The sequence below is a fragment of the Copadichromis virginalis genome, linkage group LG3 (assembly GCF_057382275.1).
Source record: "Copadichromis virginalis isolate Kocher_CV1m ecotype Utaka linkage group LG3, C_Virginalis_male_GT1.1, whole genome shotgun sequence".
Lineage (NCBI taxonomy): Eukaryota > Metazoa > Chordata > Actinopteri > Cichliformes > Cichlidae > Copadichromis > Copadichromis virginalis.
Window position 1 is genome coordinate 62,242,005 of NC_140620.1, and position 8,771 is coordinate 62,250,775.

At 42.3% G+C, this 8,771-nt stretch overlaps 1 long non-coding RNA gene across 2 annotated transcripts in view; it reads left to right on the forward strand.

Moving 5' to 3' along the window:
* The window catches only part of LOC146716503 (uncharacterized), a 62,352-nt gene extending 55,364 nt beyond the window's left edge, over positions 1-6,988 (forward strand). The window contains exons 1-2 of one of the 2 annotated variants that reach the window (XR_014919225.1): positions 4,653-4,865; positions 5,541-6,988. This is a non-coding gene — a long non-coding RNA (uncharacterized LOC146716503). Of the gene's footprint in view, positions 1-4,652; positions 4,866-5,540 lie in introns of those variants that run through there. The other variant, XR_014919224.1, reaches the window with a different exon arrangement.
* The last annotated feature ends 1,783 nt before the right edge of the window (positions 6,989-8,771 follow it).

Below are 8,771 nucleotides of genomic sequence, written 5' to 3' on the forward strand. Positions count from 1 at the left end.
GGGGGGGGGGGTAGCCTCCTCTGCACCCTGGTGACATACCCCTACTCCAAGGCCCTGTATGTGTGGGTGGTTGTGGTGGAGCGGGAAGAGGGAGGCAGCTGGAGATGGGGAGGGAAGGAAGGGAGGGGCAAGTGACCCCTCCCTGGGGCCAGCTCCCCCGCTGACCCCAGTAGGCACCCCCATACTCCGCGACCCGCCAGGGAAAGGGGGCCCAGGCCCATCCAGACCGGGCCCAGTGCAGCAGCGCCGCCCGGCCCCACAGAGCTGAAATGGTATCCTTTGGCTGGCCTACTGTCATGGTGGAAGGGGGCATGGCCCATCTCCCGTGACATCACGCTCCAAAGCCCTATAGGTGGGAAAATGTACCATGTCGACCAATCAAAAATGATATGGAAACATGACATTTGGTTGTTTAGCAAAAGGGGGAAGTTTTAGGAGTGACCGGCAAGAGAGAGCGAGTGAGCGAAAGAGAGAGAGAGTTTTGATACGTGAGAGATTTGTGACGTTTACCGTGTTTGGTCTCAAGTTAGTTTGTTGTCTTGTGTATTTAGTGTGTAGCTGTTGTTTTGTTTTGTGTGTCAGTTCTACTAGTGATCGTCACAGTTGCTGCCTTAAAGCCAACAAAGGCAGATTGCAGTGTAAACGCTGAGTGACACACCTGCTGTCAGACCTGCAGGTTTATCCCTGTGCTGTTCTCATATGTGTTAGAGTGACACAAACTATTGTTTGACACCTGATTGTTCTGTAAATAGTTTGAAATGATTATATGAAAAACGTCTGAGCCTTGGCTGCATTTTTTGGTAAATAGTACCATATAACTTTGTTGTTTGCAAAACGTGTGCGTATTTTTAAAAGTGTACAATCTCTATTTGCATTTCAAGTTATGAAGATGATTCGTTAAACATGTGTGTGGTTTTTACAGTCAAAATATCACTTTCTACTTGTATTTTAAATTTTGTCTGAATTTAGATAAATTGTGCTGATACAGTTGGTCAAAATGAGAAAATAACAGATTGGCAAGATAAACTGTTTTTAAAGGTAAAATATAGAGGCCACATCAAAAGTAGTCAAGAAGGGTTAAAGGCTAAAAGCAAAGTTGTCACCAAGTACTGTTTATATTTGTGTGTATTGCTGCAGCTTTTTTGAGTATTAATTTGGTGCCTTTGTGTGAAATAATGGTATTGTGAGTGATCCATATAGTCACAAAGAATAGCCACTTGTTTCTGTGCTACCAAAGTTCCCCGGCTTTCATTCAAAATGTGTTTATCGTCAGCACCTGCACATTAAACTACTTAAACATTATAAATGTCTTCAAGCTCACACTGAGGCCTGTGGGGTACTATCAGCCACTGAGACAGTACACACATTTATATGTGTTTGTATATGAATATTTCATACTTTAAGACTGCCTGTTTATTTAAGGGAGATGAACAAAATACATTGGAATTGTACAAAATAATATCATGGATGATAAATTAAATAGATTTTAAGTAGATGCTTGTGCATTCTTAAAGTCTTATATGTTGAACTGAACTATGTGATCTGTTCAAAGCCTTAATCTTAATTTGAAGTGAAATGTGCATTTTGAGTTTATACACTATGTATATAAGGCGACCGTTTCCTTTTGCAGTATTTTTGTGTGGTGTACTTTTCTATGTCTTAACAAAAGGGGAACAAAGGTGTTTAAGTTCACCTAGGATGATGTGTTTTAATTTTCACATGGTCTTGCTTGAATTTGACCCTGACAAAGGCGTATGAACTCTGTCAGCTGTTTGGAGTTTCCATTTTCTAAACTTCTACATTCTGAACCTTCTTCAGCTCTGAACAGATGATGAAACACTGAATGATTTCAAGCTCACACTTTGTCTAATAAACTTACATCTTTCATTCTTTATACAGATTCAGTGACTGTGGTTTGTCAGAGATCAGCTGTGATTATCTGGCAGCAGCACTGAAGTCCAACCCCTCCCATCTGAGACAGCTGCACCTGAGCTCCAACAACAAGCTGCAGGATTCAGGAGTGAAGCATCTGTGTGGTTTCCTGGAGAGTCCAGGATGTGGACTTGAAACTCTGGGGTCAGTCAGCATGTTTTAGTTGTGCTGAGATGAATATGATGTGAAAGTTGTGCTGACACTAAACTGCAGACATCAGGCTGATATTATACTGATCCACACTGAGGATCTTCATGGTAAAGTCTGTTTTCTTCTTCTCTGGTTTAGTCCATTGACTGCAGCAGAACAATGTTCACATTTCAAACAGTGAGACTCAACGTATGGCCCGCGGCCCACACGCGGCCTGCCCACCTTCCCTGATTCAGAAAGAGGGGACCCTGATGAACTGTGTAGTGTTCTTCCTCACAGTTCTAAGTATCAGACACAACAATGAATAATCCACAGCTGACTGTCTTTAGCAGGTCAAAGGTCACGGCACACAGCAGGCAGTGGGAAATATTATAACTCTGATCATTTATCAGCACATATCCATATGTATAAAAACAAAGCTGACACTGTGAGACTTGATCAGAGGTGTGATCATCACAGCAGAGGCCTTTGTGTCAAAGTCACTGAGGATCAAACAGAAACACATGAAGCAATCCAAAGCAAAATGTGCGTTTGCTTTACAGACAGCAGTCCAACACAAACATACACACATCATCCAAAACACAGTCCAACATCCAAATCTCCTCCACTGCCAGCATGAATGATGGGAAAGAGAAGGAGGAACACTCTGACATTCAGGGTTAGAATGAGTTTCATGAAGCAGACTGTGAAGATCAAAGCTGCATTAGAAAGCTTACATGAATGAATGAGTGGACAGAAGTGGACAGAGATCATCTGAAGCACTTCAAAGGCTTTAAATCAGCACATTTCTCTTTATTCTTTATCAACTCTGTTAGTTTCTCTCAGTTTTCTGTGGAATGAAGCTAACAGCAGGCTAATAAGATGCTGACCAATAGGTTTCTATTAAAGGTTGTAATTTGTATATGAAAAAGTGCTTTGGCTCAGCAGGGATCAGCTTACAGGTAGAATACAGCTGCTGGATGGGATTAGCATGTCATAGCTATCTACCAAACTGCTAACTGGGGGATTTCAGGCCATCTATGGATCATTTTTGCTAACTGTTTATTCAGCTTAGGCTCACAGGGCTGCAGCCTGTGCCCTAGCTGTCATAGGGCAAGAGGCGTGGTCCACCTGCACAGGTGAGCAGTCCATCACAGGGCCAACAGAGAGAGACAGAGAAGCACTCTCTCACATCCACACCTACAGCCAATTTAGAAGCACCAATGAACCTAAGCAGCATTTCATTGGACTGTGGGAGAACATCCAACCTCCACAGAAAGGCCAACAAGCTTCAACCTACAACCTTCTTGCTTTAAGGCACTAGTGCGAACCACTTTCCCCCATTTCAGCCCAAATCCTGCATCTTCCTGTTTCTGACTCCAGGCCAGCTCCACTAACACTTTCTCATCAGACACTGCCACCTAGTGGAGGAAGTCTTAGTTCCATTTGAAGCTTCAGATGACAGTTAGTTCCTTTACAAAGAGGTGGAGGTGGTGGGGCCACAGCACCATCATCACTGAGTGCCATAGGACACTTAACCTTTGTTTCCATATGCTGGGAACTTCCTGTTGTTCCAAGGAGGACTGGAAAATGTGTGAAAACCTCCCAGTCAGTTCCTCACAGCACACTTCAATCATTTCCCTCCCACAGCATCAGGACCAGGGCTTTTTCTCTCTTTGGTCCCACTAAGAGATTTCCACACAAACACCTCATCAGTGGGACTCTCAGAGCTACCAGCCCTTTGCTACAATCACAAAGCTCTTCATTGAAATCAATGATATCAAAGCTGGAATCAAATGAGTCCAAGTCTTCTGCTGATTCAGCATCACATTCATCTTTGCTCCTTGTTCTGCATCCCCACCATGGACTTCATTCCTTTCCAAGCCAGCCTTGAGTGTCCTTTATTCAGCTCATCCTCTGCTTTACTTTTACACCTGATTTTAGCTGCTTTATCTCTCTTTCAACAAGTTTCTGTGCCTCAATCTTTTTCTTCTCTCCCTCATAACAAGACAGCTTCTTCTGCCTGAGAACATGTTGGAGTGATTTACTAATCCAGGGCTGCTTATTGGGGAAAATACTTCCTGTTTCCAAAGTAATCCCCATTTTTCCCAGAAAGAAATGCAAGTAGAAATCGATGATCTACGTGAGAACATGAGCCTTTAAAAAGTCCCAGTGGGTGCAGTCAAAGCAGTCCCTCAGTCCCAGTATAGAGTCTTTGGTCCAGACTGGAACAAGTGTGTGCCCAGTTTGAGCTCTCTTCAGTGCTGTGACCTGACAGACCCAGAGGGGCCATCACATCACATTTAGAAGCTCCCCTAATGGAGCCACAACACATGTCCAACACTTAGTCTGTCTTGTTGGACCAACTGGAAGAAATGATTCAAGGACTTAGTCACAGAAAAGAGATTCAAATCTCCAAAATCCAACTGGCTGCATCAGGACATATAGTCTGAAACTCTGCACAGTTTCCTGTTTGAAGCTGCTTCCTGTTGGCTTCAGCTGTTTGGAGTTTCCATTTTCTAAACTTCTACATTCTGAACCTTCTTCAGCTCTGAACAGATGATGAAACACTGAATGATTTCAAGCTCACACTTTGTCTAATAAACTTACATCTTTCATTCTTTATACAGATTGGAGAGCTGTGGTTTGTCAAAGATCAGCTGTGATTATCTGGCAGCAGCACTGAAGTCCAACCCCTCCCATCTGAGAGAGCTGAACCTGTACGGAAACAACCTGAAGCATCCAGATGTGAAGCAGCTGTCTGATCTTCAGCAGAGTCCAGACTACAGACTGGAGACTCTGGTGTAAGTAGAGTGATGGAGTGAGTGGGTGGTGCTATCAGCAGTATTGTACTAAACACAGTCAGTATGAAACAAAGATCCAGTGTTTCCTGTAAAGCTGCAGCTTCTCAGTGAAGCTGTGAGAGGAGAATGGTGACAGGCTTCAGGATTGGACACAAACACTTCCTGTTTCTGACCTTTATGGTCACCATGGTAACAGCTGACACGCTCTGATCAAACACTGTCAACAGCCAATCAGCTCTCTGAACAAAGGAGCACGCAGACCAATGACTGCATTCGTTTCCAAGTTTAAAGCAGTGAAGAACACAGTCTGTAGGTGAGGAAGAATTTAGTGAGAGCAGATGTTTGGATGGAATTCCTCCAGTTAACAGCTGGAACCGTCCATCTGGATTGTTGGGCTTGTTGTTGGGGTTCCTACAGAGCTCAGAGTGGACACACCAAGGTTCTTCTAATGAATGAAAGTCCAAACTCAAACTAGGAGGGAAAAACATTTTCATCAACTTCAATAAAAATCCAAAGATTAGAAAAAGTGAAGCAACAATGAGTCCTAGTACAGTCCCAGCACTGAAGTCCCTGCTGCTCTTTATACTGGATGTGCTGCATCACTGACTGACAGCTGATGAAGAGTCTCTGGAAACACTCGTTTATCTCCTCTGCTCTTCCTTCTTCTCTCTGCAGGTGGAGGTGATGATGGTAAACAGGACGGTGTGTGTGCTGAGAGAGGAGGAGCTGTGTCCTGATGATCCAGAGAGGTTGAAGCAGCAGCAGCTTGTGTGTAGAGATGCTCTGACTGGGCCATGTTACTGGGAGGTGGAGAGGAGAGCTTCATCCAGCAGTGACTGACAGAGGAATGAGAAGAAGTGCAGATGACTGTCAGTGCTGCAGAGTGAACTGCTCTGAGAACAGCTCCACTGTCAGACACAATGTAGAGTCCAGCATCATCCCTGTGTGTCCCTCTGGATCTGACAGAGGATCATCAGTGTATCTGGACTGCTCTGCTGCTGCTCTGTCCTTCTACAGTCTCTGCACAGTCTCTGTCTGACTCTGGCTACATTTTTGGCATTTATATTCTTGGTTGCTCTCTTTATATTTTTCACATGCAAAATGTGCCCATCTTTGGCAAGATTCATACTGCACCTGGAAAGGAAAAATAAATGGCTCATATTCTGTTTGGTGAATACTATTACTCAACATTTTAATTATGATTGGCAAGTAATGATACTAAGACTTATGTGTTTCTTTTGTTTTGTTTTACCATTTCAATCATGCTGCGGTCAGCGTTAGCATCTAACATGGAGCAAACAATGCAGTAGTCCTCAGCGTTCCCTGAAACACAATCATAGTTAGGTTTTAATCAAACATTATTTATTGAATAATTAAAAAATAATAGTACATTTTTTCCAAATATGCTTCCTGGAAAATTAGTCTAAATTAGACTTTGAGAAGGGTCTTATCTGAAAGTGTTTGAAGAGCACTATTTGTACTGTGCTGTTTGAAAAGCACTATTTAAATTGGAAGTACGCACTAACGTGATAAGGACTTTACTGGACTTACCTCGATTTTCAAGTAGGGTGCAAGCTATCTGCATTCGCTCCAGCACAACTGGCTCTGTAGTGGTTGACACCTCACTGACCTCTCCAAAATCAAGGTAGTGTTCTGCAAACTGTGAGATTGATCATAATTAGAATGTAAAGTCTTAATTAGGTAAAGGATAGGATAATTATAAGCCACAAGGTTTCAGCCTATTCCTTTTTCAGTTACTGTATGATTAAGTACTTCTATGTAAAATGATCATCTTTGTTGTTGTTGACCGAAATAACTTTCACTTCACTTAAATTCACTTAAAGTCTTAATTCTAGCTAACAAGAAACTGAATCATTTGAATACGGGTTACCTTTAACAGTAAAACTCCACAACTGCTGGAATCCTGTCGCTTGTTGTGTTGCATAGTCTGTAACTGCCACTCCATGGTGTCTTCATGCCCTCTCATCCTCAGAAAATTCCTAGTTGAACAAAAGTGTTTGTAATGAAACAAGATTTTTTTTTTTAATCTAAGAATAACACCTCAGTATCATACATACCTCCAGTTGCGCAGAATTTTCCTGTCATAAACACCTTCATTCCCATGGGGTCTATGAGCAGTATTTTCTGTGCAGAAATGTTGACAATCTAAAGAAAAAGTTAAATAAAAAATTACAATTGTTTGTGCCACTGAAAACTTATTTAAAAATAACACTTTGTGCAAGAAACTGCTTCACAACAAATTACGCAAATTAATAACAAAATGAACACATACCACAAGAATCCAGTGTGTACCAAAGTTCACAGGGCACAGCCACGTCTTCAACTGGGAACTTCATCTGTGGGATTGGAAGTGCAGAGTAATTTGGATTTACTTAGGTACCATGCGTCTCAGGGTGTTTTCAAATATAGTCTTCTTTAAAGGAACCGAACTCTTTCCTCAGCAACAGAAAGGAGTCAACTGTTTGGACCACTTCTGAGCTTTCAACATACCAGTTGAGGCATCTGAACTGCCCAGAAAACAACGAGCTTGCAACTACTGAACAGAGCAGGTGTGCAGCATTCTGCACAAGTATACAAAAATGTTATAGAACAGTAAATAGGGTTTTTTTTTATTTCAAAATTAGTAGGTAAATGACATTTCTTACTTACCTTTCGTCTGTCAATAACACGGTGCAGATATGCATCAATGACCTGTTTTGAAAAATCTGAGTTTATACAACAACAGCAACAATTTTTGAAGTAACTGCTTGAGTGCTGTACACAAAAACATCTAAAGGAATAGAATTGCTGATAAAGGTTCTTTCTGCATATACTGAAACTGGGTATTATGATGTCACAGATGTCACAACATCTGTGTTGTGGTTGATAACATTTTTTCCTGTTGAAGTGAATGGGTGAAACCTTATCAGAGTTTTGCAATATAACCCCCCCCCCCCCCCCCCCCCCCCACCTACCCGCACATTTTAAACTATTAATGGTCTCTGCACTGCAAATGCTTCAGAAGGAGCAGAACCTCGAAATCAGACTCAATAATGATAAGTTCTCTTACCTCATCAGAAACCACCGTGACCCCTGCAGTGTTCGAAAAGAGGAATCAAATAACTTGTATGGTCCAACAGCTGCCTCCAAGCGCCCAGTATCCTTTGCACGCCATAGCCTCTTTACTAAAAGAAAAATATGATAAGTTAGCTCAGGCATGCATGAGATTTGTAGTGGATAAGCTTGGTAAAGGCCAACGGGCCACAACAGGAAAAAAGTCAATACAATAGGCATGCATTTACACGCAGAGAAATAGGAAAGGTACAGCGGGTGGGCAAAATAGAAAATTACTGACAGGCAGATCCATTTCCAGACTTCCACAAGCTCAGTGCACGTTGCATGTTTCTTTATATCCAATATGAGTTGAAGACTTCAAAATGCAAACAAAGTCATGCAACAGTCAATTAAGTTGCAACGCCAAACTGGCAACAAATGACCAACTGGTCAAAAAGAGTTGTTCACTATGTCACCTTCATTTTCTAAGCTTTGTTTCCGGGAGGGAAGTTCTTGTTCACGCGTTTCTGGTCCTGGAACACAATTAAACTCCTTGTGTCAGCCGTTTTGGGTGCATAATGAATCCTCTGGACTTTGCTGGCACTGAGGGTTAGCAGTAGGATGGCAGGGAGGCATCTTCAGGTCTGTGCTGCTGTTCACCGTCTGACTGCGAGTTGGGTATTTTTAATTGTCACTGATATTTACATGGTGGCTTCTTCTGTACGGCTTGATATGGTCAATGCTGTAGTGATTTCTTAAAGTTGCTCCTTCTGTGTTTTTTAATCTCACACATTTGCCAGCGATGTCTTGAATGGTGTAGGGTCCTGAAAAATCTGGATCAAGTCTTCCTCC